General features: G+C 47.3%; 1 pseudogene; it reads right to left on the reverse strand.

Moving 5' to 3' along the window:
* Positions 1–10,222: 10,222 nt before the first annotated feature.
* Positions 10,223–27,318, reverse strand: part of LOC148023505 (putative pre-mRNA-splicing factor ATP-dependent RNA helicase DEAH5) — a 168,436-nt pseudogene continuing 151,340 nt past the window's right edge.

The following is a 27,318-nucleotide window of genomic DNA, read 5'->3' on the forward strand; positions in this document are numbered from 1 at the left end:
GGAGGAGAGAGGGATGTGTATGTGTGTGTGCCATGTCGTGGCGGAGTGGAGGTTGGGTGTACGGGTTGTCCCGCGGTTTTTGGGAGAGACGGTGTGTGTGCCATATCGTGGGGGAGTGGGTTTTTTTGGGGTCCGACAAAGCGGGGCTTTTTGAGGAGGAGCGAGGGGAACGACATGCCATGTTGTGGTGGGGGAGCGGGGTTCTTGGGAAGAAGGGCGGGGAAGGGGGTGTGCCATATCGTGGGGGGGTGTGGGATTTTTTGGGGTTGGGTGGAGCGGGGTTTGTGGGAAGGAAGAGAGGGTGTGTGCATGTCGTAGGGGAGTGGAGTTTTTGGGGTTAGGTAGAGCGGGGTCTTTGGAAAGAGAGGGGAGGTGTGCCATGTTGTGGGAGAGCAAGTTCTTTTAGGGTGGCAAAGCGGGGTTTTTTGAGGAGGGGGGACGACGTGCCATGTTGTGGTGGGAGAGTAGGGGTTTTTAGGATTGGATGGAACAGGGCTTTTGGGAAGGAGGGGGGAAGGGTGTCCCATGTCGTGGGTCGTTGTGGGGTTTTTTGGGATTGGGTGGAGTAGGGTTTTTCGGAAGGGAGAGAGGGTGTGTGCCATGTCATGGGGAGTGGGTTTTTTGGGGTTGGGTGGAGCAAGATTTTTTAAAAATAAGAGTTGGGGGAGAGAGGGTGTGTGTGATATCGTGGCGGAGTGGAGGTTGTTGGAGGTTGGGTGTAGGGGTTGTGCTGTGATTTTTGGAAGAGGATGTGTATGCCATATCATGGGGGAGTGGGGTTTTTTGGGGTTTGGCGAAGCGAGGTTTTTTGAAAGGTGGTTTGGGGGGAAACAGCGTGCCATGTTGTGGTGGGGGAGTGGGGTTTTTTCTGGTTGGGTGGAGCGGGATTTTTGGGAAGGAGGAGGGGGTGGTGTGCCTCTTGGAACTCTTGCTGCTGCGTATCACAGCAACACTCTGCTCAAACTCAATCTGCCCAGACCAGGCTCAACCTTCTTCTCTCTAATTTATAGATTTTGATGCTGTCATGGTTCTCTCTGCGTTTGTGCTTTCTCATGTGAACAAAAGCCTTAAAGCTTTAATATAGCTAAAAAATCCAAAAGCTTTGTTTATAAGCTTATAATGCATAAGGCTTTTTGACGTAGCTTCAACGTTGTTCTGCTGACCTGCAACGCGCAGTAAACGAGTATGTCTGTGCGACAATCGCGCAGAAAAAAAACACACTGCGAGGTGACGTCGATCATGGCCATCCAGAACGTTGGCGTTCGTTGCTTTTCTTTTATTTAAGCTTCTTTAAGAAGCTTGTAGAAGCTTCTTCTCTTTGTACACTTAACCAGATTCACACTCTCCTTATGAACTAGCTTCGGTTAGCTCATGTTCTCGCGCACTTAGTCCATCTATCTTCGGGATTTTGGATTTATCTTGCAGTCTTTGGCTCGGCTCGCATCACGGCTCCAATCATGACTAGGATAGTTTGCTCTAGTACACGGAATTGAATATTAATGCATACATGCACGCGCAATGTCCGGGTTTCTTCATCTTGGGTTTTATACACATGCAAAGACACGCATTCACACGGAATCCTCACACTAAATACATGCAGCTCGAGTACTACTCGAGATTACAAAAAATTAAGATGAATCACACAACAAACATATCAATCACACACACAAAAGAATTTAAAATTTGCAGTGGTTCATCGAGGATTTCCATGCGTGGCCGCGAAGCGCCATGACAGCGGGGTTTTTGGAAAGAGGGGGAGAGGTGTGCCATGTTGTGGGAGAGTGGGGTTTTTTGGGGTTGGGTGGAGCTGGGTTTTTGAGAAAAGAGAGTTGGCAGGGGAGAGGGATGTATGTGTTTGTGTGCCATGTCGTAGCAGAGTGGAGGTTGTGTGTAGTCTTGTGGGGTTGGATGAAGCAAGGTTCTTGGGAAGGAGGGTGAGAGGGGGTGTGCCATGTCATGGAGCGGTGTGGGATTTTTTTGGGTTGGGAGGAGTGAGGTTTTTGAGAAGGGAGAGATGGTGTGTGCCATGTCATGGGGGAGTGGGTTTTTTGGGCTTGGGTGGAGCGGGGTATTTGGGAAGAGGGTGGGACGTGTGCCATATCGTGGGAGAGTGAGGTTTCTTGGGATCGGGCGAAGTGGAGTTTTTTGAGAGGGGGGACGACGTGCCCTATTGTGGTGGGAGAGTGGGGTTTTTTGGTGTTGGATGGAGCAAGGTTTTTGGGAAGGAGGGGGGTGTGCCATGTCATAGAGCGTTGTGGGGTTTTTTGAAGGGGAGGGACGATGTGCCATGTTGTGGTGCGGGAGTGGAGTTTTTTGGGGTTGGGTTGAGTGGGGTTTTTGGGAAGGAAGGGGGGTGGTGTGCCGTATCGTGGTGTGATGTGGGGTTTTTTGGGTTTGGGTGGAGCAGGGTTCTTGGGAAGAGGGGGGGGAGGTGTGCCATGTCTTGGGAGAGTGGGTTTTTTGGCATTGGGTGGAGTGGGATTTTGGAGAAAAGAGAGTTGGGAGGAGAGAGGGATTTGCGTCCGTGTGTGCAACGTCGTGGCAGAGTGGAGGTCGGGTGTAAGGGTTATGCCGGAGTTATTGGGAGAGAGGGTGTGCGTGCCATATCTTGGGGAGTCGGGTTTTTTGGGGTTGGGCGAAGCGGGGTTTTTTGAAAGGGGGGACTATGTGCCTTGTTGTGGTAGGGGAGATTGGTCTTTTGGGGTTGGATGGAGTGGGGTTCTTGGGAAGGGAGGGGATGGGGTGTGCCATGTCGTGGGGTGGTGTGGGGCTTTTTGGGGTTTTGTGGACTGAGATTTTTGAAAAGAGAGAGAGGGTGTGTGCCATGTCATGGGGGAATCGCTTTTTTGGGGTTGGGTGGAGTGGAGTTCTCAAAGGGTTGGGTGGAGCGAGGTTTTTGAAAAAAGAGAGTTAGGGGGACAGAGGGGTATGTGTGTGTGTGCATGATGCCGTGGTAGAGTGGAGATTAGGTGTAGGGGTTGTGCAACGGTTTTTGGGAGAGGGTGTGTGTGCCATATCGTGGGGGAGTGGGTTTTTTGGGGTTGGACGAAGTAGGGTTTTTTGAAGGGGGAACGACGTGCCATGTTGTGGTGGGGGAGTGGGGGTATTTTGGGGCTGGGTGCAGCGGGGTTGTCGGGAAGGAGGGGGGTGGTGTGTCATGTCGTGGTGCAGTGTGGGGTTTTTTGGGGTTGGGTGGAGCGGGGTTCTTGGGAAGAGGGGGGAGGTGTGCCATGTCGTGGGAAAGTGGGTTTTTTTCGAGTTGGGTGGAGCGGGCTTTTTGAGAAAAGAGAGTTGGGAGGAGAGAGGGATATGTGTGTGTGTGTGCCATGTCATGGCGGAGTGGAGGTTAGGTGTAGGGGTTTGTGGTTTTTTGAAGAGAGGGCGCATATGCCATATCGTGGGGGAGTGGGGTTTTTTGGTGTTGGGCGAAGCGGGGTTTTTTGAAGGGGGGAGGGGACGACGATATGCCATGTTGTGGTGGGGGGATTGGAAGAGGGGGGAGGTGTGCCATGTTGTAGAAGAGTGGCTTTTTTTGGGGTTTGGTGGAGCTGGGTTTTTTAGAAAAGAGTGTTGGGAGAAGAGAGGGATGTGTGTGTGTGTGTGTGTGTGTGTGTGTGTGTGTGTGTGTGTGCCATGTCATGGCTCTGTGGAGGTTGGGTGTAGGGGTTGTGCCACGATTTTTGGGAGAGAGAGTGTGTGTGCCATATCATGCCGGAGTGGGACTTTTTGGGGATGGGAAAAGCGGGGTTTTTTAAGGGGGTGGGGGGCGACATGCCATGTTATATTGGGGGAGCGGGGGGGAGGGGCTGTGCTACGTCGTGGGGTGGTGTGGGGTTTTTTGGGGCTAGGTAGATTGAGGTTTTGGGGAGGGAGGGGAGGGTTGTGTGCCATGTCATGACACGATGTGAGGTTTTTTGGGGTTGGGTGGAGTGGGGTTCTTAGGAAGAAAGGGGAGGTATACTATGTCATGGGAGAGTGGGTTTTTTTAGGGATGGGTGGAGCGGGGTTTTTGAGAAAAGAGAGTTGGGAGGAGAGATGGATGCATGTGTGTGTATGCCATGTCGTGGCAGGGCGGAGGTTGGGTGTAGGGGTTATGCCATTGTTTTTGAAAGAAAGGGTATGTGTGCCATATCGTGGAAAAGGGGGGTTTTTTGGGGTTGGGCGAAGTGTGGTTTTTGGAAGGGGCGGGGGGAACAATGTGTCATATTGTGGTGGGGGAGCAGGGTTTTTTGGGGTTGGATAAAGCGGGGTTCTTGGGAAGGGGGGGAGGGGGTGTGCCATATCGTGGGGCGGTGTGGGATTTTTTGGGATTTGGTGGAGTAGGGTTTTTGGGAAGGGAGAGAGGCTGTGTACCATGTGGTGGTGGAGTGGGTTTTTTGGGGTTGGGTGGAGTGAGGTCTTTGGGAATAGGGGGGAGGTGTGCCATGTCATGTGAGAGCAGGGTTTTTGGGCTCAGGCGAAGCGAGGTGTTTTTTGAAGGCGTGAGGCGGGGACGATGTGCTATGTTGTCATGGGGGAGTGGGGTTTTTTGTGGTTCAGTGGAGCGGGGTTTTTGGAAAGGAGGAGAGTGGTGTGACATGCCGTGTTGTAACATGGGGTTTTTTGGGGTTGTGTGGAGCGGGGTTTTTGGGAAGGGGAGGAGGTGTGCCATGTCGTGGGAGAGTGGGTTTTTTGGTGTTGTGCCATAGTGTTTAGAAGAGAGAGAGTGTGTGTGCCATATCGTGGGGGAGGGGTTTTTTGGGGTTGGGCGAAGTGGGATTTTTTGAAGGGGCCACCAGGGGGGGGGCAATGACGTGCCATGTTGTGGTGGGGGATCGGGGTCTTTTGGGGTTGGATGGAGCGGGGTTCTTAGGAAGGAGGGGTGGAGGGGGTGTGCTAGAATGGCAAGCGGCTTCCTGAAGACAGGTGTTCATTTGGCTACAGCTCCCAATCCCAAGGTTATCGCTTCAAGTCCGAGACAACTGGGGCTTCAAGAATGACAGAAACACAGATTGGGGCATAGCATAAACGCAGATTGGGGCTTCAAGACGAAATGCATACTCAATGCAATTAAACCACAACAAAAACAAACTCAAAATTACAGAGAAACTTTAAGAGGTTTCGTTCAAAATTAAAACACAGAGAGAGGGACGAGACAGAGAGAGGTTACAGCTACCTTGTTTTCAGACTGTCGTAGGCAAAAATCCTATCAATCTCGTCAAATATAGCCTACAAAAGTACCTCGTTTTCAGATTCAGAGAGAGAGAGAGAGAGAGAGAGAGAGAGAGAGAGAGAGAGAGAGAGAGAGAGCGAGAGAGAGAGAGAGAGAGAGAGAGAGAGAGAGACAGGTACCTCGCTTTCAGAAATTCAGACTCAAGAGAAGACACTGAGGGCCACTTTAGTGACTCAAGAAAGATTCCAGCTTTCAAAAGGTAAACTTATTAGGTTGTTAGATCTATGGATAAGGCTTGTCTTTGGTGGGAAAGGGACGAAGCTGTCTGGATCATTAGAGGCACACATAAATGGGTTGATATATGCCATTATGAAACCAGATGAGAAGGTTGATATTATGTACAGGAATATCAAGCATGCCTTCTTTTAGCGAGTTCAAAAAAGATATGATTACTCTCCTTCACCTACACTTGCATAGCTTTATCATGGTTGGAAATAAGAAGACCAAGGATGTACAATTCTTCGTTGAGGTCAATGGAGGTAGTTTACCAATTGGTGGGGTAGATGCAGCACATATGATCCAAATGTGATTGAGGAAAAGCAATAGGAAAGGGATAGGAAAAATAAGGTTAACAAACGAGTTTAACCTTTTTGTGAAGAGAGGACATACACCCTCTCTCCCTTCCCAAATCCCGCTCCACCTAATCCCAAAAAACCCCTCAACGCCCCATGATATGGCACACCCCCCTCCTCAAAAAACCCCATTGCATCCAACCCCAAAAAACCCCGCTCTCCCACCACAACATGGCATGTCATCTCCCTTCCCCCTCTCAAAAAACACCGCTTCGCTCGACCCCAAAAAACCTCGCTCTCCCATGACATGGCACACCTCTCCCTCTCTTCCCAAAGACCTCGCTCCACCCAACCCCAAAAAACCCACTCCCCCATGACATGGCACACACCCTCTCTCCCTTCCCAAAAAGCCCGCTCCACCCAACCCTAAAAAACCCCACACCACCCCAGGACATGGCACACCCCCTCCCCCACTCCTTTCCAAGAACCCATCGAAGGATACGTAATGTGTTTCGTGCTAGTTTGCAATGCCCTTTTGTGGGAAAGTTTGCTGGACCTACTATGGAAGATGCTCCCAAGGTTGATGAAATTGAAGAAATCCTTCAACTAAAGGAAAGTAGGTGCATCCATCTATCCATTGTAACTTTTAATATGGCCACAAAATCGCAATCTCTCCATTTTTTTGGTTTTACAACCATGTAAGCTTGGATTCTTGACTTGAGCCTAGCTCAAATTTGCTTGAGTGTTTGAGCTAGGAATAAAGGTTGCTTAAATTATGCAAGATATCTAAAAAGTTATGCTCAAAATTTGGATATATGATGGAAGATGGTTTTGAGGTAAGACTACTTAGCAAGGGTATCCCTGTGGTCCATGTATGTTTTAGAGTGTAATGTAATGTAAAAGTGAGGTACACGTGCAAAGAGTATGGGGATATTTACTATGGGAGTTTGAACAAATGTGTGGGAGTGTGTTTCATTGGCATGGTAGTGTGTATCGGTCTATGGATTTGTAATGGGAGTAGCATACCCACACACACATACGTCTGGCACAATGTAGATGGAAATATTTTATCCCTCTTTTGTGAATATTGTAGGGAATGTTGATGCCATCATTGCTTTGCATGCAAGATGTGTATTTTTTGTGAAGAAGCACGCGACCGTTTTTTTTACCACAGAAGATTATCATTTTCTATTAAAACACCCCAAGGGCATAGACCTCAAGGTAAAATACATCCATGATCTTACATCATAGGGCTAAAAATCCAAGACAAAACACACAAATAACCCCGGGCTTGAAGCTCTGAAGGGGTTATCTACATACAACGATAGACTCGTTATAGGGGGGGAGGGTGGGCGGGGGGGTTTAGCATTGCGTGGGTAGTACCCAAATTATTATGATATTTGCAGCAGTTTTAAGAAAAAAGGAAGGAAGGGCATATCATGAAAGAGGTGCCTAACCAAATGAAGTTGAATCTAGGGCTTCTTCTCAAATACCCAATAGCAAAACAACCTAGCATGCCACACAGATATATAAAAGAGCCAATGAGTTAACAATCTTATTTCCCATAGTTCTCTCTCTCTCTCTCTCTCTCTCTCTCTCTCTAGATCTTGCACCTATGTGCAACCTCGCAAACTCAAAGATACTAAATGACCCATCTTTAGCTTGGTGAGTGGACTAAAGTGCCTTAAAGTGCCTAAGAGATTACTTGCAAGGGACTCTTGAGCTATCCTAAGAATTGACTAGCAACAACAAGAGCTGGTTCAAAACATAGTGAGATGTTACACTTCTTGCACCGTGACATGGAGAGGTGCTGCGGGCCTAGTGACATCATTTCAGATATCTTTGACCAAAATGGGAAAGATGTTTGACCACAGAGAAGCGCCCAAAAGAGTAACAGTCCAAAAACGAGCTGTTCGTGGTGAACGTCATCATACCCTCTGCACATGCACATGACGTACCAGGCAAGCGCAGCCAGTTTAACTGCACAGTTAGAAAGGGTGCACCATTTTCCAATCTGACGCACATGAGGTAAGCTCGTCTCATCTCCATTGCATCTCTTTTTCCATGTCTGTTCTGTAATAGGCATCCTTTGCTTGTGAACTGTGAAATGGTGAAACACGGAATTTCCCCACCGTTATCGGGCCTCTCCTAGTTGAACTGTAGTTTGCCTGCCACGTCAAAAAAGGTCTCACCACGGTGACCTTTTCGAGCCTCTGGTACTTCATCTGCGCAGCACGCCAAGTCTCGACAATGGACAAGGTCTCGCTCTCCCCCTCCCTGATGTACACATATGTATGCATGTATGATGTACCTATACCTTTAAAAAAAAGGTTCATATGGGTGTATATAGGTAGAATATTCAATATAATCTACAAGACTGCATGGCATATGCACATTGCGCATACATATTACATAATATATTACATTGCATATACATATTACATATTCTCTTTATTTTGCTTATTTTCAGTGGATGTTTATATGAGATTATGGGGCCACCTTTGATAATTAAAACTTCTATGGGTTTTTTTAAATTAAAGCTAGTTAGATATTCCAAATATTTTTTAAAATCACAATATAATAGAAGTTTGAATTTTTCGCAATGTATTATTGTTATTTTGATTATATATGTCTTGTGTTCCTAACTTTCCATGTTTCTTATCAACTTGCACTAAAGTTTAGATAGCTAAGATGTCACCAAATATAAAAGCTAGTAAAAGTTGCATCCCATCTACTCTGTTACTTGAAAAGGCCTCCCATCTCTTTGGAGAGCTCATCCATTTTAATGAGCGTTGAGAAGAACCATTATCATCTTCCTCTGTTATTATTATACTTGAGAGCTCATCCTTGCTGGCTTTCTTTGGGAGGAGGACATCATGGATGGTGGTGAGCAAGCTCTTGATGAAGTACTCCGGTAGCTCAGCACTGTAAAAGATGAATGTCCATGTCCACTTGCACAAGCTGCCCATGATAGTCTTCATGTTTATAACCATAAAAAGATGAGTCCCAATTGTGATGCCCATAAGTAGGAGTTTGCATTGGAACTTGCTGATCCGCTTGCCATGTTGAATTGGGATCATGGGAAGTTGTAAGAGAAAACTTCTCAAAAAGTGAAGTAGCCTCAGCAACAAACTTGTCAACCTTAAGAGAGCATTGTTCAATCCCTTTCCGCATTTGCACAAGGTCATCAAATAATTCCCTGTCAAGCTTACTGTCCAAGTGTCCCATAACCACTCCTTTGGCCATAACTTGAGAAGTATGTGTCCAAATGACATGGTTCTTGGATCTAGATGAAATACTTGATCACTAGACACTTGGGTTATTGTTAGAGATCATCCCCTGGACATGCATTTTCCTCATTCAGGCTGTGTGCATATGTATTTTCCAGCCAGGCAGCCATTCGAGAGTGTTAAAGTGTGCGAAGCAGATGTGTTGCTACGTCAGCAGGCGACTGTGCAGGTGCCACGTCAGCAGCCACGTCATCAGTGCCACATCAGCTGCCATATGGCAGATCAGGTCGGACAGGTCAGCAGATCAGGTCGGCCATGGGATGCGTGCCGATTCGTTTCCCCTCCGACCCGTCACCGTCGGCCCTACTCCACACGCATTGACCCATCACCTCTTGCCCCATCCGAGCCCTGCGACCTCTCGGCCCTCGGCCCTCCCTTTCGGCCCTTGGTCCCGTCAGCCTCGGCCCTCGGCCCCTGCCCTTCGGCCCCCGTGTCCTCAGCCCTCGGCCCCTACCTTCGGCCCTCGGCGTTGCCATCTTCCTCGGCCCCTGCCTTCAGCCCTGGGCCCTTGCCCTCGGCCCTCGGCCCCGCCCGGCATCTCCCCTCGGCCCTATCGCGTGCGTCAGTCCCCCGCCCTGCCATACTCCACCATCATCCTCTTACCACCTCCATGACGCCATCAGGTCTCGCTAGGGGGTCACATCCACTAAGTTCCTTCCTAGTCATAGAAACAACCTTTACCCAAACTTCTTGATCTCGTTTGACCACATGTCTTGCATCAGCTATCATTCTCGAAGCAATTTGAGAAACATGGACAATACCCTTTTTGCGTGCATGAAAGTTGGAGAGTTGTACGAAGCAGCCATTATCCATGACTCTAGAAACCCTGCCATGGTACAAAGCAAAAAGCTCTACCTCTTTAGGGGCACCCTTAAAGCCTCGATCTCCTCTCTCTCCAACTCATCATTTTTGTCATGGTTCTTATAATGATCTTTAGCAGCCCTATCATAACTATCATGGTGGTCATGTTTCTAATCATTCCATTTGGTATTCCTATCCCCGTCCCTGTCCCTGTCCCTGTCCCTGTCCTTGTCTCTACCCCTGCCATGGAAGGGAAAGAATGCTGCTATCAACACCAAAGCATTGGCACTACCCCTGTCTAGTTACTGACAACAATAGGATAACAACACTGCAATGATCGTTTCGAGTAACTCCTCTCCTGGATTAATTTTGCAGCCACCAGATCATGCTGCCTAGAAGCAAAGTCATCACCTCTTTGAGAATAAAATGATAGCCATCAAGTCACCTCTTTGGGAAATGGGTGTCATGACAAGGGAGTCTAAACCAAGCTTGGGATTGTAGACATTCTGTTTTGAAAATCCTGGGTCAACTACACAACAAATGCCATCAATTGTCAACAAGGCTTCAGCAATGTTGGTGGCTACTACCACTTTCCTTGTTGCCGGAGGAGCTGGCTCAAAAATTCTTGTCTGCAACTCACTGGGGAGGGCATTATAGACAAGGAGAATGATTAGCTCAGGAACGTCTGGGCCCAGCCCTTTCATCCTTTCATATGGAATCTGGCAGGCTGTGTCAATCTCTTCTTGGCCAGATAAGAACAACAGTATATCCCCATCTGGTTCAGTCAGATGATTCTGCAGGACTGTTGCAGCTCAAAAATTAACCTGAAAACTTTTCAGCATCCACTGTTGCTGATGTAACAATTAGACGCGTCAAGTTGCCGACTAACCGACCATTTTAATAGCCCAAACAACACATCAGTATGTATCGTCCTTTCATGTGCCTCATCAAGCATGATCACAAAATAAGCTGAAAGATTTTCATCAACAAATACCTCTCTAAAGAGCATACCATCTGTCATGTACTCTATTACTGTCTCAGGTCCTATACAATCGTCAAACCTGATGGCATATCCTACCTCCTCCCCTAGTTTGCAACCAAACTCTTCAGCTACTCTCTTGGCAACAGACATTGCTGCAACTCTTTGAGGTTGGGTGCACCCAATTTTTCCTCTGGCTGTGTACCTTGCTTTCGCAAGGTACTGCATGACCTGTGTTGTCTTACCTGAACCTCTCTCCTCAGTCTCCGCTAGCACTTGATTGTCGTGAACTACTTTGATCAGTTCATCCTTTAACTTATATATGGGGAGACTCTGTCTCTGTTCTTGAATTGAAAGCTTTGATCTCTGACCAAAAGTGGGTTCCTTTCCAAACACATCCTTCTTCCACTCAAGGATATCGTAGGTAGAAAGGCCAACACCACAAAGCTCCTGTACCAAACACCTCTCCCCTGACTCTGGCATTGGATCCACCCAAGGTCAATTCAAATCTTTGGGGATGGAGTCCAGCATAGTCCTCTGTTGTTGCTCTCGAAGCTCTCTTCTCTCTTTTGCCAAGGCAGAGTGAGTCATCACAGCCCTTTGCAAAGAGCCATTTGGGATTTTTACAATCTTTTACAAGGGCCACATCAATAGAGTACCGGGTTTGTCCTCTCAAGAATGCGGGCTCATCCTCATTCAGCCGTATCTGAAGTTCCTCTTCAGCACCTTCATCTTGATAAAGCAAGCCGCCATCATCTCGGTCACAGTTGGGATAATCCCTCACATCCAAAACCCCAGGTGCGATGAGCTGTTTAGCCTCCCATCTCACATGCAGCTGATTGGGTCCTTGATATGGCATTGAACACTTGTATTTTGTATTTTGCTGTAAGTTTATTGGTTGGGCTCATGAATGACCAACGATGAAGCCGTTTGCTTGAAGAGTTATAGGGGAGGCTTTATCATCATCTCAGTGAAATGGAATGCAAAGACTAAACGTAAAGAGCCAAGTTTTGTTGAAGACTCTTCCATTATGTACATAGCTGAGCTAATTTTCTTGTGTTATGGCCGAGTTAGTTTTGTGAGAGTGCGCAATGGAAGAAAGAACACGAATACAGAGATAGAGAGAGAGAGAGAGAGAGAGAGAGAGAGAGAGAGCAGAAAATAAAGAAACAAATGTTGCACTGGAGATGAATACAATGATGTGGACTAGTTCCTGCACACAACCCAAAGCGTCAGTGAGGGTACCAAATCGGGCTGAGATGAATGGCAACATCAATGTCGGAGAGGAGACAGAGACTGGGGTACTAAAATCTACAAGAATTTTGTGGGAATAAGGAGAGGGGCTACTATATATATCCCACATTAGCAAAAATTGACCAAAAGTGGCCTCAAAAAACAAGCCACTTTTGGCTTATGTGGGCTATATATATATATATACTAGCCGTTGGCCTCCAAAAACAAACCAACTGTCCCAAAAGTGGCCGCCAATATGACACCACCCCCAAAATAGCATGCCTCCGTAAAAATGACCAGGCAGCCTCAGTAAGAGCTCATCTTGAACAGCCGAAAGAGGAAGACCCAACCCTGCACAGTCCATGGAAAGAGCAACTTAAGTACAACAAGGGGTATAGCTCCAGTACTAGGGTCTACTATAACTTATATCTTGTTTTGATACTATCTATTGATGTAACAACTCTTGAGCTAGTATTTTGTAATAAACTTAGAATTAATTAGGTCTGCACAATTGTATTTAATTAGAATACGTAGTGGAAGCATAGTGGGTCCTAACCCACAGGTCTTAGAACCTAAAACTAGTTTTTCTCGAGATGAGGACATCTCGATTTCTCTAAGGGGGAGTGGATGTAATGTACCTATCTTAGCACCTTCAAGGTCAAAAAAGAAAATTGATAAAATTAATCAAAAATGTTACATATTATATTACAAGAACCATCAGAGCTCCTCGTCTTCTTTGGGTAGAGCAAGGAGAATAGACATATGTATGGATGGAAGGAGAAGGAGAAACTTTAAAGGAAAAGGAAGAACAAGAATAAGGAAGACGAAGATGAAGAGAAAGAGGTGGTGGGGGTGAGCTTGAGGCTTGAGCAACAGGTGCCCAAGGTTTGAAGCTTGAGGAGGAAAGCTTGAAGGTTGAGGGTGGAGATTGAGGTACAAGCGGGGCTGCTTTTATAGAGCCCCAGCCAAAAGAAAAGGGCTGGCCAGTAATTGTTGTCGCCTTGATAAAATGCAAACACCAATGCAACCACCTTGCCCCAAAAGATGCCATCTGATCAAAATGCAAGCTCCACGCTGCCTCTAGATAATGCCGCCTAGGAAAGGCGCAAGGTGGGAACACTCCATATATGGCCATCTAAGCTCCAAAAGATTGTGTTTGCAGCAAATGCAAGTAGTGCTAGATGGTTGGGGTTCTCCTCTGATAAGAGGTGCTCTCAGTTAGGCAATGCTACCATGTGAGAGTTCGCAACGCAAGAAAAAATACGAATACAGAAAGAGAAAGAAACAAGAAAGAAAGTTATATTAACATCTTCGAAAGGCCAAATCGGCCTATGAGACCAAAAAGATTTTTACATCCAGGGAGTTTGGGGATTTCCCAAGTCTCAATAAAGCTATCATCTAATGCTACGATAGGCTAAGTGGAAGAAAAACCAAAAAGGAGCACATAGCTAATAGGTACGAAAGTGATATACATGCCAGATACAGTGTGGAACCGCTCATGGAGCGTGATCATCCCAGAATATTTCTCACGAGTCTATCTAACATGGAGAGACTAAAGCGGTGGGGTATGGTCCCCTGGTGGCATTGTAGTATCCTTTGTATCCGCAACATGTGCCTCCTACAAGGGCGGGGGCCAGCTGGACGTGGGCGACGGATTCTACATCTTGTGATGGCTATGTCAAGGGTGGGCCCCGGTGGCGGGGGAGGCTAGGTGGGCTAGTGGGGCCTCTATGGTGGAGAGGATAGTCGGTGCTTGGTAGAACTCTGTGATTGTGCATTGGTGGGCGGCTCCTTGTCTCCACTCCGAGGTTTGTAGGAGGTGATCTCTGTAGCGTTGTAGCTCCAATAGGAAAAGCCCGCTGATTCTGGAAGTCCATCACCTTGGAAAGTGACCCAAATCCCTCTCTGAACAGGCAATGGAATCGCCCTCTGATCTCATAGTACACGAGACATCTGCATATGTAGTGTTTCTCTATCTATGGTTCAAGCTGGCAGAGCTGGCAAATCCTGTCTTCTGGGGGGAGGGGGTTTGTACTATACCTACCTGTCTCGATCCGCAGCTTGTGTGAGGATGTGTGGATCTGTCCAATGGTGCATCGTACTCCATGAGATATGTGTGCATCCATGTAGCTTAGGCGAATAATGAACCCGAATGAGGATATTCGAATAATGAACCCGAATGGGGAACCCAAATGTGTGCATCCCAGAGTCAGTGCAGGAAGGTCACTATCTGGAAGAGAGCCTCTGCTACTATGGGCGGTGCCCCCATCTCTGCTCTGATGATCTCATGTGGCACGAAGGGCTTACTCTGGATCATATGTGATATCATAAGAACCAAGGGTTGTTCCATCTGCTCCCATCCCCTATAGACGGCCTCCCCCTTGGGCAATGGTTGGTCCTGTGTGCTGCTCCTTGTGTGGTAGAGACTCGATCCCCATATGGGAACCCCATACAAAAGTACTAGCATGACCAAGGTGTCCAAGAGCCATAGCTTCCGATGCTCCTGGAGCTGTATGCGGGCACACTGGCTCTCCATTGACCCTAGGGCTGCATAGCCTCGTGTTAGTCCATCTTCTGTTGCTTTCCTCAGAGTAAAGCTCGGCCCTAAGAATGTTATCCCCAAATAGGCGTATCTCTGGACCACTTCCATTGTTTCTACGCCATATGTGAAAGGGGGTACTGATCGCCGGATCCATTGGGTAGAGGTGTTAAATATCATGACCTTGGTTTTCCCCAGGTTTGCTATAAGGTCCTTGTCGTGACAAAAGGCCTGTAGTGCATCCATATGGCACTATAATACCTCGGGGGTACTGGAGATGAGGACTATGTGGTCTGCATATAATGTTAGAATATCAAGCTCTCTCATGTGTGTTTGACCGACATGAGCTGGACACAGCTAGTCTAGCTATCTTAGTCAGGTACATTAAATAAGTCGGTGCTACTCCTGGTGTGAATGGTCTTATGACCTTAGGTTGTACTTTCACTATACAGTGTTGAATGAATGATGAAGTGTGTGAGAGGAAGCATGCTGCTTCACTCTGGTTATGATATCTTTCTGTCTCCATGAATTTGAACATGGTATCAGAGCCATGAATCGGCAAAGACTATGTGCCTAGAAGTGTGGCATTGGACTTGCAGGAGCTGAAGTCAGAGGAAAGGAGTCAACTGTCATCTGCAGTGGTGAAGAGATCTGTCCTGTGGCCTTGACAACCATAGCTGGAAGCATGAAGGACTTCTTTCTGGTCTTTATCTAGAAAGGCTTCTCAAGTAAGGTTAGTGGTAAGTCTTGAAGCCTATGCAAATGAGTATCAACACTAAAAACCAGCAGTCGTTTAAAACAAACGTGGCCTGGAAGAAAGCGCAGCATGACAGGGTTGCGTCTGATGGAAGAAACGTGGATTTGGGGCAGCATTACTGTGCTAAATGAAGACCATCAAGCACTTTATGAATGCTAGTTATGTACTTGAAACAACATGGTTGGCTGAAGCAACATAGGTAGCTGAAGAAAAACGAAATTTCAGAGCTGCTAAACACGTGGTCTGCTGGAATGCGCCTGTCCTTCAGGAGTGGAACAACTGCAGAAGCAACATACTTAACCATTTGAGCCTTCTAGAGGGGATAATAATCAAGCATTAGAGCTTGATTTGAGTGAGCTTTAATGACCAGCCCTATTGCACATGTAAAAACAAGTTGCTGACAGGTTGCGCCTGGTTCTTGATGCCCAAAATGGGGCTGCATTGACTACTGAAGTGGACAGATTTAATTCAGCACATACTTGGCATCTTGTGTGCTTGCTTGGGGGTCTCCAAATGCTCATTTGGTCATCTACAAGCTAAACTGTTTGTCTGGGCTGCACTTATCAAAAGGCTGCCATTGTTGGCTGGGATTTAAGATGCAAAGCACGTGTCAAGTGGAATACAGGCTGGATGCATACCAAGGAAGGTTCTTACCTTGCTATTGCCCCTGTGGGAGCTCATGTGTGAGCTGACATATAGTTGCATAGGTCTGAATAGATCGGGCTGAACAGTCATTGAAAGTACAGGGACATTTTACACTTGTATGGTCTGAGATTTGGATGCTATTTGGCATGTACACTGAGCTTGAATGTAGCATGTGATGCTTGGCAGAAGACATGTCATTTTTCTTGGTAAATTTGGAGCTTTTGGTGGCCTGATCTGAGAGTTTGTGACAGGCTGAAAACTGTCAAAAATTGCAGACATAAAGCACTCATTAGTTACTCTAGTTCTTACAAGAACTAGTTGAGTTCATTAGCCATACAAGTACTTGAAGGCTTGGTTTGTGACTGACAAATGCTTGTGCATTGGAGACTGAAGTGATGCGAAATGTCTTATGGTTCATTGGGACTGAAATGAATCCCTGTTGCCAGTGCATTGGCTGTCTGGAACCTGGAATGTATTTACAACATTCGTATTTGCTGGTTATGTACTGTTGTGTGTTTTTATGCCTATGTATGGCTTGACACATGTACTAGCAGCCATCTATGAAGGCTTGGACATGTATGACATGTATATTACTCAGTTTTGGGGTTGAAATCACTACTGGTCACTCCCAGAATTACAGTTTTCAGACTGCATGTCTGTACCCTGGCAGTGAGGTTGAAAGAGTTTCAATTGAAGTAACTACATTGCATTTGTCTTGACTGTTTTGCTTAACAGTGTATCCCACTTGTTGTGGACTGTTCTGGGTCTGCTAGAGGGTCGAAATACCCTGTATTTTTTCTGCAATTAATTGCAGAAAATTGTCACATACAGTTGCGAGCTGAAGTTTGTCAAGTTGACTTACTGGTTTGCAGGTAGTCAGGCAGTGTCCATAAAATGGCAAATGCTGATAAAGTGGACAACATAACCCAGATTGTGGAAGAGAAGCTTGATAGAAATAGCAACAATTATGCAATATGGAAGTTCCGCATGGAGAACTTTCTGATAGGCAAAGGCTACTGGGAGCTTGTCACTGGAGCTGAAGCTGAACCCAGGTTGCCTACTACAGAAGAAAGACCTGCAACACAAGAACAGCTGCGAGCTCATCAACTCTGGACAGAGAGAGCACGCAGGGTTTTGCACTGGCTGTCCTTGTGTATATCAGATGCCATGGTTATGCAGATTATGAATTGTCGCTCTCCAAAAGATGCATGGAACATCTTGGTCAGGTATTATGGCACTACTACAAGTGCAAGGAAGATCCAGTTAAAGAAAAAGTTTAATAATATGGAGAGAAAGAACAGATCCATTCAGGAGTATGTAACTGAGATAAAGACTATTGCGGATCAGCTGGCATCTATTGGTTCACAGGTTGAAGATGAAGATATGGTTGCAGTGACCTTGAATGGTTTAGGTCCTGAGTACAAGTCCTTTGACACTTCAGTGTCCGTGCGGGCTGAAATGCCTGACTTTAATGAGCTGGTTACATTATTGATTCATGAAGAGGTGAAGCTTGGCTTAGCTACAGGATCAAGCGGTTCAAAGAATAAGGATGCAGATTTTTACTCGAATGCATCCTATGGCAATCAAAATCAGCAGCCATCAAATGCAAGAGGTCGTGGAAATTTTCGAGGCAGGGGGAGATCTAACTCTCGTGGTGGCAGAGGCTCATGGCAGCAGCAGCTTCAGTCAGACAATCCAAACAAAGACAAGGATTGTCATTACTGCGGCAAGTATGGGCAGATTGCAAAGGACTGCTGGGAGAAGCACGGGAATCAGAAGGGTAAACAGCATGGACACTATGCTACGTCCAGTCAGGCAGATGATTCTGGTGATCGACTGCTTGCCATGCAATATGTCAAAGATAAGATTGCTGAAAAATCATCTGATGATGTAGTGTGGTACATTGACTCAGGGGCGTAAAATCACATGACCCCTCACGGTGATTGGTTCACAGATATGGTGGCTGAAAAGCATGGCTATGTATGCGCAGGTGATGACACGCAGCATAGCATTGAGCATAAAGGCAAAGTGCCTCTTGTGGTTCATGATGGCAGGAAGAAAAATCTGCATGATGTCTTGCATGTCCCTTCAATTACGAAAAACTTATTGTCTGTTGGTCAGATGACGGAATAGAACTTGCAAGTTAGATTCAATAAGCATGGGTGCTTTAGTGAAGAGTTTGGCAATGGCTGCAAGTTGATAGCTCGTGGTCACAGGCACGGCAGAATATTTACTCTTGATGCTTCTTTGCCAGAGCTGAATTCAGCTATGTTTGCCCATGGTTCTGGCACTGTTAGGGATTTGGAAATCTGGCACAAGAGAGTGGGGCATGTCAATTTGCAAAGGCTGCAAACTATGCAGAAGAAACAGCTGGTCACAGGTTTACCCAAATTCCAATTTTCAGATATTGGTCATGTATGCGAGGCTTGCTAGTTTGGTAAGCAGTCTCGATTACCGTTTGTCAGGCATGTAAGGCAGAGTACACGTCCATTGCAGTTAGTGCACTCTGATGTTTGGGGGCCAGCTCATAATGCCTCTATGGGAGGTTCCAGATACTATGTATCTTTCATTGATGACTACAGTCGCTATACCCTGCTTTACATATTGAAAACAAAAGATGAGGTCTTTGCTGTTTTTCAGCAGTTCAAAGCACAGGTTGAGAAGGAATTTGAATGCTACATCTCTTGCTTGTGATCCGACAGTGGTGGGGAGTATGTATCAAATGAATTTGCTGATTTCTTGGCTGAAAATGGCATTCGTAGGCAGCTCACCTGCAGCTACACTCCGCAGCATACTATAACCTTGGTTTTCCCCAGATTCACGGTGAGGTCTGTCTTGGCAGAAGGCTTGTAGTGCATCCACTACCATGGGTGCTGCATTTTCACGAGTGTTACAGTGTGTGGAATCTAGCAGGCTTTCATGCACGCAAAAAGGGTACTGTCCATGTTTCTCAAATTGCTTCGAGAATGATAGCTGATGCAAGACATGTGGTCAAACGAGATCAAGAAGTTTGGGTAAAGGTTGTTTCTATGACTAGGAAGGAACTTAGTGGGTGTGACCCCCTAGCGAGACCCGATGGCATCATGGAGGTGGCAAGAGGATGATGGTGGAGTATGGCAGGGCAGGGGGCTGACGCATGTGATAGGGCCGAGGGGAGATGCTGGGCGGGGCTTGAGGGCCGAGGGCAAGGGCCCAGGGCTGAAGGCATGGGCCGAGGAAGATGGCAAGGCTGAGGACCGAAGGCAGGGGCCGAGGGCTGAGGACACAGGGGCCGAAGGGAAGGGGCCGAGGGCCGAGGCTGATGGGACCAAGGGCCGAAAGGGAGGGCCGAGGGCCGAGAGGTCGCGGGGCTCGGATGGGCCAAGAGGTGATGGGTCAATGCGTGTGGAGTAGGGCCGACGGTGACGGGTCGGAGGGGAAACGAATCGGCACGCGTCCCATGGCCGACCTGATCTGCTGACTTGTCTGACCTGATCTGCCACGTGGTAGCTGACATGGCACTGATGACGTGGCTACTGACATGGCACCTGCACAGTCGCCTGCTGATGTGGCAACACATCTGCTTCGCACACTTTAACACTCTCGAATGGCTGCCTGGCTAGAAAATACATATGTACACAGCCTGAATGAGGAAAATGCATGTCCAGGGGATGATCTCTAACAATAACCCAAGTGTCTAGTGATCAAGTATTTCATCTAGATCCAAGAACCGTGTCATTTGGACACATACTTCTCAAGTTATGGCCAAAGGAGTGGTTATGGGACACTTGGACAGCAAGCTTGACAGGGAATTATTTGATGACCTTGTGCAAATGCGGAAAGGGATTGAACAATGCTCTCTTAAGGTTGACAAGTTTGTTGCTGAGGCTACTTCACTTTTTGAGAAGTTTTCTCTTACAACTTCCCATGATCCCAATTCAACATGGCAAGCGGATCAGCAAGTTCCAATGCAAACTCCTACTTATGGGCATCACAATTGGGACTCATCTTTTTATGGTTATCAACATGAAGACTATCATGGGCAGCTTGTGCAAGTGGACATGGACATTCATCTTTTACAGTGCTGAGCTACCGGAGTACTTCATCAAGAGCTTGCTCACCACCATCCATGATGTCCTCCTCCCAAAGAAAGCCAGCAAGGATGAGCTCTCAAGTATAATAATAACAGAGGAAGATGATAATGGTTCTTCTCGACGCTCATTAAAATGGATGAGCTCTCCAAAGAGATGGGAGGCCTTTTCAAGTAATAGAGTAGATGGGATGCAACTTTTACTAGCTTTTATATTTGGTGACATCTTAGCTATCTAAACTTTAGTGCAAGTTGATAAGAAACATAGAAAGTTAGGAACACAAGACATATATAATCAAAATAACAATAATACATTGCGAAAAATTCAAACTTCTATTATATTGTGATTTTAAAAAATATTTGGAATATCTGACTAGCTTTAATTTAAAAAAACCCATAGAAGTTTTAATTATCAAAGGTGGCCCCATAATCTCACATAAACATCCACTGAAAATAAGCAAAATAAAGAGAATATATAATATGCATGTGCAATGTAATATATTATGTAATATGTATGCGCAATGTGCATATGCCACGCAGTCTTGTAGATTATATTGAATATTCTACCTATATACACCCATATGAACCTTTTTTTTTAAGGTATAGTACATCATACATGCATACATATGTGTACATCAGGGAGGGGGAGAGCAAGACCTTGTCCATTGTCGAGACTTGGCGTGCTGCGCAGATGAAGTACCACATGCTCGAAAAGGTCACCGTGGTGAGACCTTTTTTGACGTGGCAGGCAAACTACAGTTCAACTAGGAGAGGCCCGATAACGGTGGGAAAATTCTGTGTTTCACCATTTCACAGTTCAACTGAGACACGTGGCACAAGCAAAGGATGCCTATTACAGAACAGACATGGAAAAAGAGATGCAATGGAGATGAGACGAACTTACCTCATGTGCGCCAGATTGGAAAATGGTGCACCCTTTCTAACTGTGCAGTTAAACTGGCTTCGTCTGCCTGGTACGTCATGTGCATGTGCAGAGGGTATGACGACGTTCACCACGAACAGCTCGTTTTTGGACTGTTACTCTTTTGGGCGCTTCTTTGTGGTCAAACCTCTTTCCCATTTTGGTCAAAGATATCTAAAATGATGTCACTGGGCCCGCGGCACCTCTCCATGTCACGGTGCAAGAAGTGTAACATCTCACTATGTTTTGAACCAGCTCTTGTTGTTGCTAGTCAATTCTTAGGATAGCTCAAGAGTCCCTTGCAAGTGATCTCTTAGGCACTTTAGTCCACTCACCAAGCTAAAGATGGGTCATTTAGTATCTTTGAGTTTGTGAGGTTGCACATAGGTGCAAGATCTAGAGAGAGAGAGAGATAGAGAGAGAGAACTATGGGAAATAAGATTGTTAACTCATTGGCTCTTTTATATATTTGTGTGGCATGCTAGGTTGTTTTGCTATTGGGTATTTGAGAAGAAGCCCTAGATTCAACTTCATTTGGTTAGGCACCTCTTTCATGATATGCCCTTCCTTCCTTTTTTCTTAAAACTGCTGCAAATATCATAATAATTTGGGTACTACCCACGCAATGGTAAACCCCGCTGCCCACCCTCCCCCCCCTATAACGAGTCTATCGTTGTATGTAGATAACCCCTTCAGAGCTTCAAGCCCGGGGTTATTTGTGTGTTTTGTCTTGGATTTTTAGCCCTATGATGTAAGATCATGGATGTATTTTACCTTGAGGTCTATGCCCTTGGGGTGTTTTAATAGAAAATGATAATGTTCTGTGGTAAAAAAAACGGTCGCGTGCTTCTTCACAAAAAATACACATCTTGCATGCAAAGCAATGATGGCATCAACATTCCCTACAATATTCACAAAAGAGGGATAAAATATTTCCATCTACATTGTGCCAGACGTATGTGTGTGTGGGTATGCTACTCCCATTACAAATCCATAGACGGATACACACTACCATGCCAATGAAACACACTCCCACACATTTGTTCAAACTCCCATAGTAAATATCCCCATACTCTTTGCACGTGTACCTCACTTTTACATTACATTCCACTCTAAAACATACATGGACCACAGGGATACCCTTGCTAAGTAGTCTTACCTCAAAACCATCTTCCATCATATATCCAAATTTTGAGCATAACTTTTTAGATATCTTGCATAATTTAAGCAACCTTTATTCCTAGCTCAAACACTCAAGCAAATTTGAGCTAGGCTCAAGTCAAGAATCCAAGCTTACATGGTTGTAAAACCAAAAAAATGGAGAGATTGCGATTTTGTGGCCATATTAAAAGTTACAATGGATAGATGGATGCACCTACTTTCCTTTAGTTGAAGGATTTCTTCAATTTCATCAACCTTGGGAGTATCTTCCATAGTAGGTCCAGCAAACTTTCCCACAAAAGGGCATTGCAAACTAGCACGAAACAAATTACGTATCCTTCGATGGGTTCTTGGAAAGGAGTGGGGGAGGGGGTGTGCCATGTCGTGGGGTGGTGTGGGGTTTTTTAGGGTTGGGTGGAGCGGGCTTTTTGGGAAGGGAGAGAGGGTGTGTGCCATGTCATGGGGGAGTGGGTTTTTTGGGGTTGGGTGGAGCGAGGTCTTTGGGAAGAGAGGGAGAGGTGTGCCATGTCATGGGAGAGCGAGGTTTTTTGGGGTCGAGCTAAGCAGTGTTTTTTGAGAGGGGGAAGGGAGATGACATGCCATGTTGTGGTGGGAGAGCGGGGTTTTTTGGGGTTGGATGCAATGGAGTTTTTTGAGGAGGGGGTGTGCCATATCATGGGGCGTTGAGGGGTTTTTTGGGATTAGGTGGAGCGGGATTTGGGAAGGGAGAGAGGGTGTTTGTCCTCTCTTCACAAAAAGGTTAAACTCCTTTGTTAACCTTATTTTTCCTATCCCTTTCCTATTGCTTTTCCTCAATCACATTTGGATCATATGTGCTGCATCTACCCCACCAATTGGTGAACTACCTCCATTGACCTCAACGAAGAATTGTACATCCTTGGTCTTCTTATTTCCAACCATGATAAAGCTATGCAAGTGTAGGTGAAGGAGAGTAATCATATCTTTTTTGAACTCGCTAAAAGAAGGCATGCTTGATATTCCTATACATAATATCAACCTTCTCATCTGGTTTCATAATGGCATATATCAACCCATTTATGTGTGCCTCTAATGATCCAGACAGCTTCGTCCCTTTCCCACCAAAGACAAGCCTTATCCATAGATCTAACAACCTAATAAGTTTACCTTTTGAAAGCTGGAGTCTTTCTTGAGTCACTAAAGTGGCCCTCAGTGTCTTCTCTTGAGTCTGAATTTCTGAAAGCGAGGTACCTCTCTCTCTCTCTCTCTCTCTCTCTCTGTGAATCTGAAAACGAGGCGCTCCACATCCGGGTGGTAGGGTGGAAGGAGGGAGACCAGCCCCCTGGCAGACGCCAAGAAGATTTGTGAAAATATGGGAGTAGATGACCCCAAAATAGTGGAGAATGCATGGCATGTAGGGAAAGACCTCACCAAGGGACGGCCTCTCATCCTCAAATTCGCCAACTTGGACTCCCGACGAGCCTTCCTCTCTAGGAGGACAGCTCAAAAAGGGGAAAAGGTCTATTTGGAGGATGACCTCACACCTGCACAGGTGGCACACTATAGGGAATGCATGCCACAGATTCTAGAAGCCCGCAAAGCAGGTAAATGGGCAGTATACAGAGATGGTCGGGTCATCATCACAGATAAACACCAATGACGGGGCGCGGCCTATGAGACACACCTGAAGTTTGCAGTGCGGAACTGCAATGGAGCCATGAAGACAGATGCAGGGCTCTTCCAAGAGACCTTCACCGGCAAGGATATCATTCTACACACAGAGACCCACCAGAGCCCGAGCACTTACTTACCGGAGGTGAGCGGATATAGATGGGAGACGGCATGCCGCCCCAAAGCCCGGTCACGAGGATACTAAGTGAAATAAAAGAGTTAGGTCTAAGAATACGAGGATATCATACACTACTCCAGCCTGGAGAACGTCATGCTGGCTGGAGACTTCAATGCCCGCACAGCACAGAGACAGACTCCCTTCTTCGAGAGCGAAGACCACATGTATAGAGAGATAGCACCAGAGGAGATAGGGCTCAGCCGAGCATCATAGGACACAGCTGAATCCACCAAATACGGTGACCACGTACTAGCACTAGGGGGGGCACACAGACTAGCCATCCTCAATGGCCTGGACAGATGGCCTAGATCGGACGCCCTCACATGCTTCCCACATAAGCATGCATCTAACTGCAGCGGACGAGGGGCATCATGAGCACCTACACAGAAACTGGGAGCAAGCACAGTGGACTATATACTTGGGCCCCCGTCCCTCATCACTGACATCCAGTCCTTTAGAATATCATCCCGCTCACTCGCAGTGGCCGCCAACCATGCCTATCTACAGTTTGACATCGCATGCAAATATGACCCAACACCCCCAGTGGGCAACCCACCAAGATTTTCCAAATACCACTTTACCATACTGACTGTAAGCGCCTACTCCGACCATCTGTATTGGATCCTACAGGAAATGGCCCCCTAGGCACCCCTGGAGCAGGTCATAGCACAGCTTGCAGGAACACACTCCACACCTCAGCTGCCATGTACTTCCGACATTGGTGCTGCCCGTTCCCACTTCGACATTGGTGCTGCCATCATTTCCAGCCTGATATGGTGCCCTCACTGACGCTCTGGGCTGCGTGTAGGGACTGATCAGTCCACAACTTTGTATTCAGCATTCATTTCAGTCAGTGCAGTATTTCTTCCTACTCAATTAGCTCAACATAGCATAGATGTTAGCTTCACTGGGACTTATGAAATCTCCCAGATATTTTGTATGGAACATTTTGGTCTCATAGGCCAACTTGGCCTGTTGTAGACGTTAATATAACTCTCTCTCTCTCTCTCTCTCTCTCTCTCTCTCTCTCTTCTGGAATCCTGCAAAGCGGGAAAATGGGCAGTATACAAAGATGGTCGTGTCACCATCACAGATAAGTGCCAATGACGGGGCGCGGCCTATGAGACCCACCTGAGGTTCGCAGTATGGAAGTGCAACGGAGCTATGAAAATAGATGCAGGCCTATTCCAAGAGACCTTCACCGGCAAGGACATCATCCTCTACACAGAAACCCACCAAAGCCCAGGTACCTACTTACCAGACGTGAGGGGATATAGGTGGGAGACGGCATGCCGCCCTAGAACCCAAACAAAAGGAGGAACCCGAGGGTCCGGAGGGGTGGCCGTGCTGTACTGGGAGGAGCTACAACCCATGGTGCAAGTGTTGCGGAAAGATGAGGAAGCCCGGTTCATGTGGATTCGGATACACACAGACCGCCCCCGAGACATATACATGGCAGTGTGCTACTTCCCACCAGCACACTCCCCATACACATCACCGAAGGGCGAGTCACCATACCTACCGCTGTACGAGGACATCATGCACTACTCCAGCCTGGGGGATGTCATGCTGGCTGAAGACTTTAACGCACCTACAGCACAAAGACAGACTCCCTTCTTCGAGAGCGAGGACCACATGTACAAAGAGATAGCACCAGAGGAGATAGGACTCAATCGGGCATCACAAGACACAGCTGAATGCACAGAATATTGTGAACACCTACTGGCATTAGGGGGGGCACACGGACTAGCCATCCTCAACAGTCTTGACAGATGGCCCGGGTCGGACGCCCTCACATGCTTCCCACACAAGCACGCGGCCAATTGCATCGGGCAGGGGGCACATGGAGCACCAACATAGAAACTGGGAGCAAGCACAGTGGATTATATACTCGGGCCCCTATCACTTATCCCTGACATCCAGTCCTTCAGGATATCACCCCGCCCACTCGCAGTGGCTGCCGACCATGCCTACCTGCAATTTGACATAAGATGTAGGTATGACCTAACCCCCCTCCACCCCCGTGAGCAACCTCCAAAGATTCCCCAGGTACCACTTTACCAAGATAACTGCGAGCGCCTACTCCGACCACCTTTATTGGAGCCTACAGGAAATGGACCCCCACGCACCCCTGGAGGAGGTCACAGCACAACCTACAGGCACACTACACACCTCAGCTACCGAACACTTCCCCTACACATCCCCCCATTCCACCCCTCCGAACAAGAATGTCCCACAGAATAGCTGGTACGATGCAGAGTGCAGGGAAACTCGGCTCCGTCTTCAACAGGACGAAGCATGGGGAGTACACACACACAAATAGGCACGCTGGATCTTCCGTCGTCTAGTGCGACGTCAGTAACTAGACAAGGGTAGTGCCAACGCTTTGGTGTTGATAGCAGCATTCTCTCCCTTCCATGGCAGGGGTAGAGACAAGGACAGGGACAGGGATAGGGACAAGGACGGGGATCAGAATACCAAATGGAATGATTAGAAACATGACCACCATGACAGTTATGATAGGGCTGCTAAAGATCATTATAGGAACCATGACAAAAATGATGAGTTGGAGAGAGAGGAGATCGAGGCTTTAAGGGTGCCCCTAAAGAGGTAGAGCTTTTTGCTTTGTACCATGGCAGGGTTTCTAGAGTCATGGATAATGGCTACTTCGTACAACTCTCTGACTTTCAACACGCAAAAAGGGTATTGTCCATGTTTCTCAAATTGCTTCGAGAATGATAGCTGATGCAAGAGATGTGGTCAAACGAGATCAAAAAGTTTGGGTAAAGGTTGTTTCTATGACTAGGAAGGAACTTAGTGGGTGTGACCCCCTAGCGAGACCCGATGGCGTCATGGAGGTGGCAAGAGGATGATGGTGGAGTATGGCAGGGCGGGGGACTAGCGCACGCGACAGGGCTGAGGGGAGATACCGGGCGGGGCCGAGGGCCGAGTGCAAGGGCCCAGGGTTGAAGGCAGGGGCCGAGGAAGATGGCAGGGCCGAGGGTCGAGGGCCGAGAGGTCGCGGGGCTCGGACGGGCCGAGAGGTGAAGGGTCAACGCGTGTGGAGCGGGGCCGATGGTGACGGGTCGGAGGGGAAACGAATCGGCACGTGGATGCGTGAGGCGGGAGACGTGAAGGGCGCAGGCGCGACTCGGGTCAACGCCGACGGGCCGGCAAGCACGACCTGCGGGGGACCGATAGACGTGAGCTGTAGGGGAGGAAGGGCGCGACCTGCGGGGGATGGTGTGACCTAGCGGGAGACCTGGCGTGGTGGGCGTCACCTGGCGATGGTGGGCGTGACCCGCTAGACCCAGCGTGACCTACGAGACCTGGCGATGGCGATGGCGTGACCTACCTGGCGATAGCGCGA

This window comes from Lygodium microphyllum, chromosome 16 (assembly GCF_053477565.2).
Source record: "Lygodium microphyllum isolate KBCC chromosome 16, Lygodium_microphyllum_v1.1.10, whole genome shotgun sequence".
Lineage (NCBI taxonomy): Eukaryota > Viridiplantae > Streptophyta > Polypodiopsida > Schizaeales > Lygodiaceae > Lygodium > Lygodium microphyllum.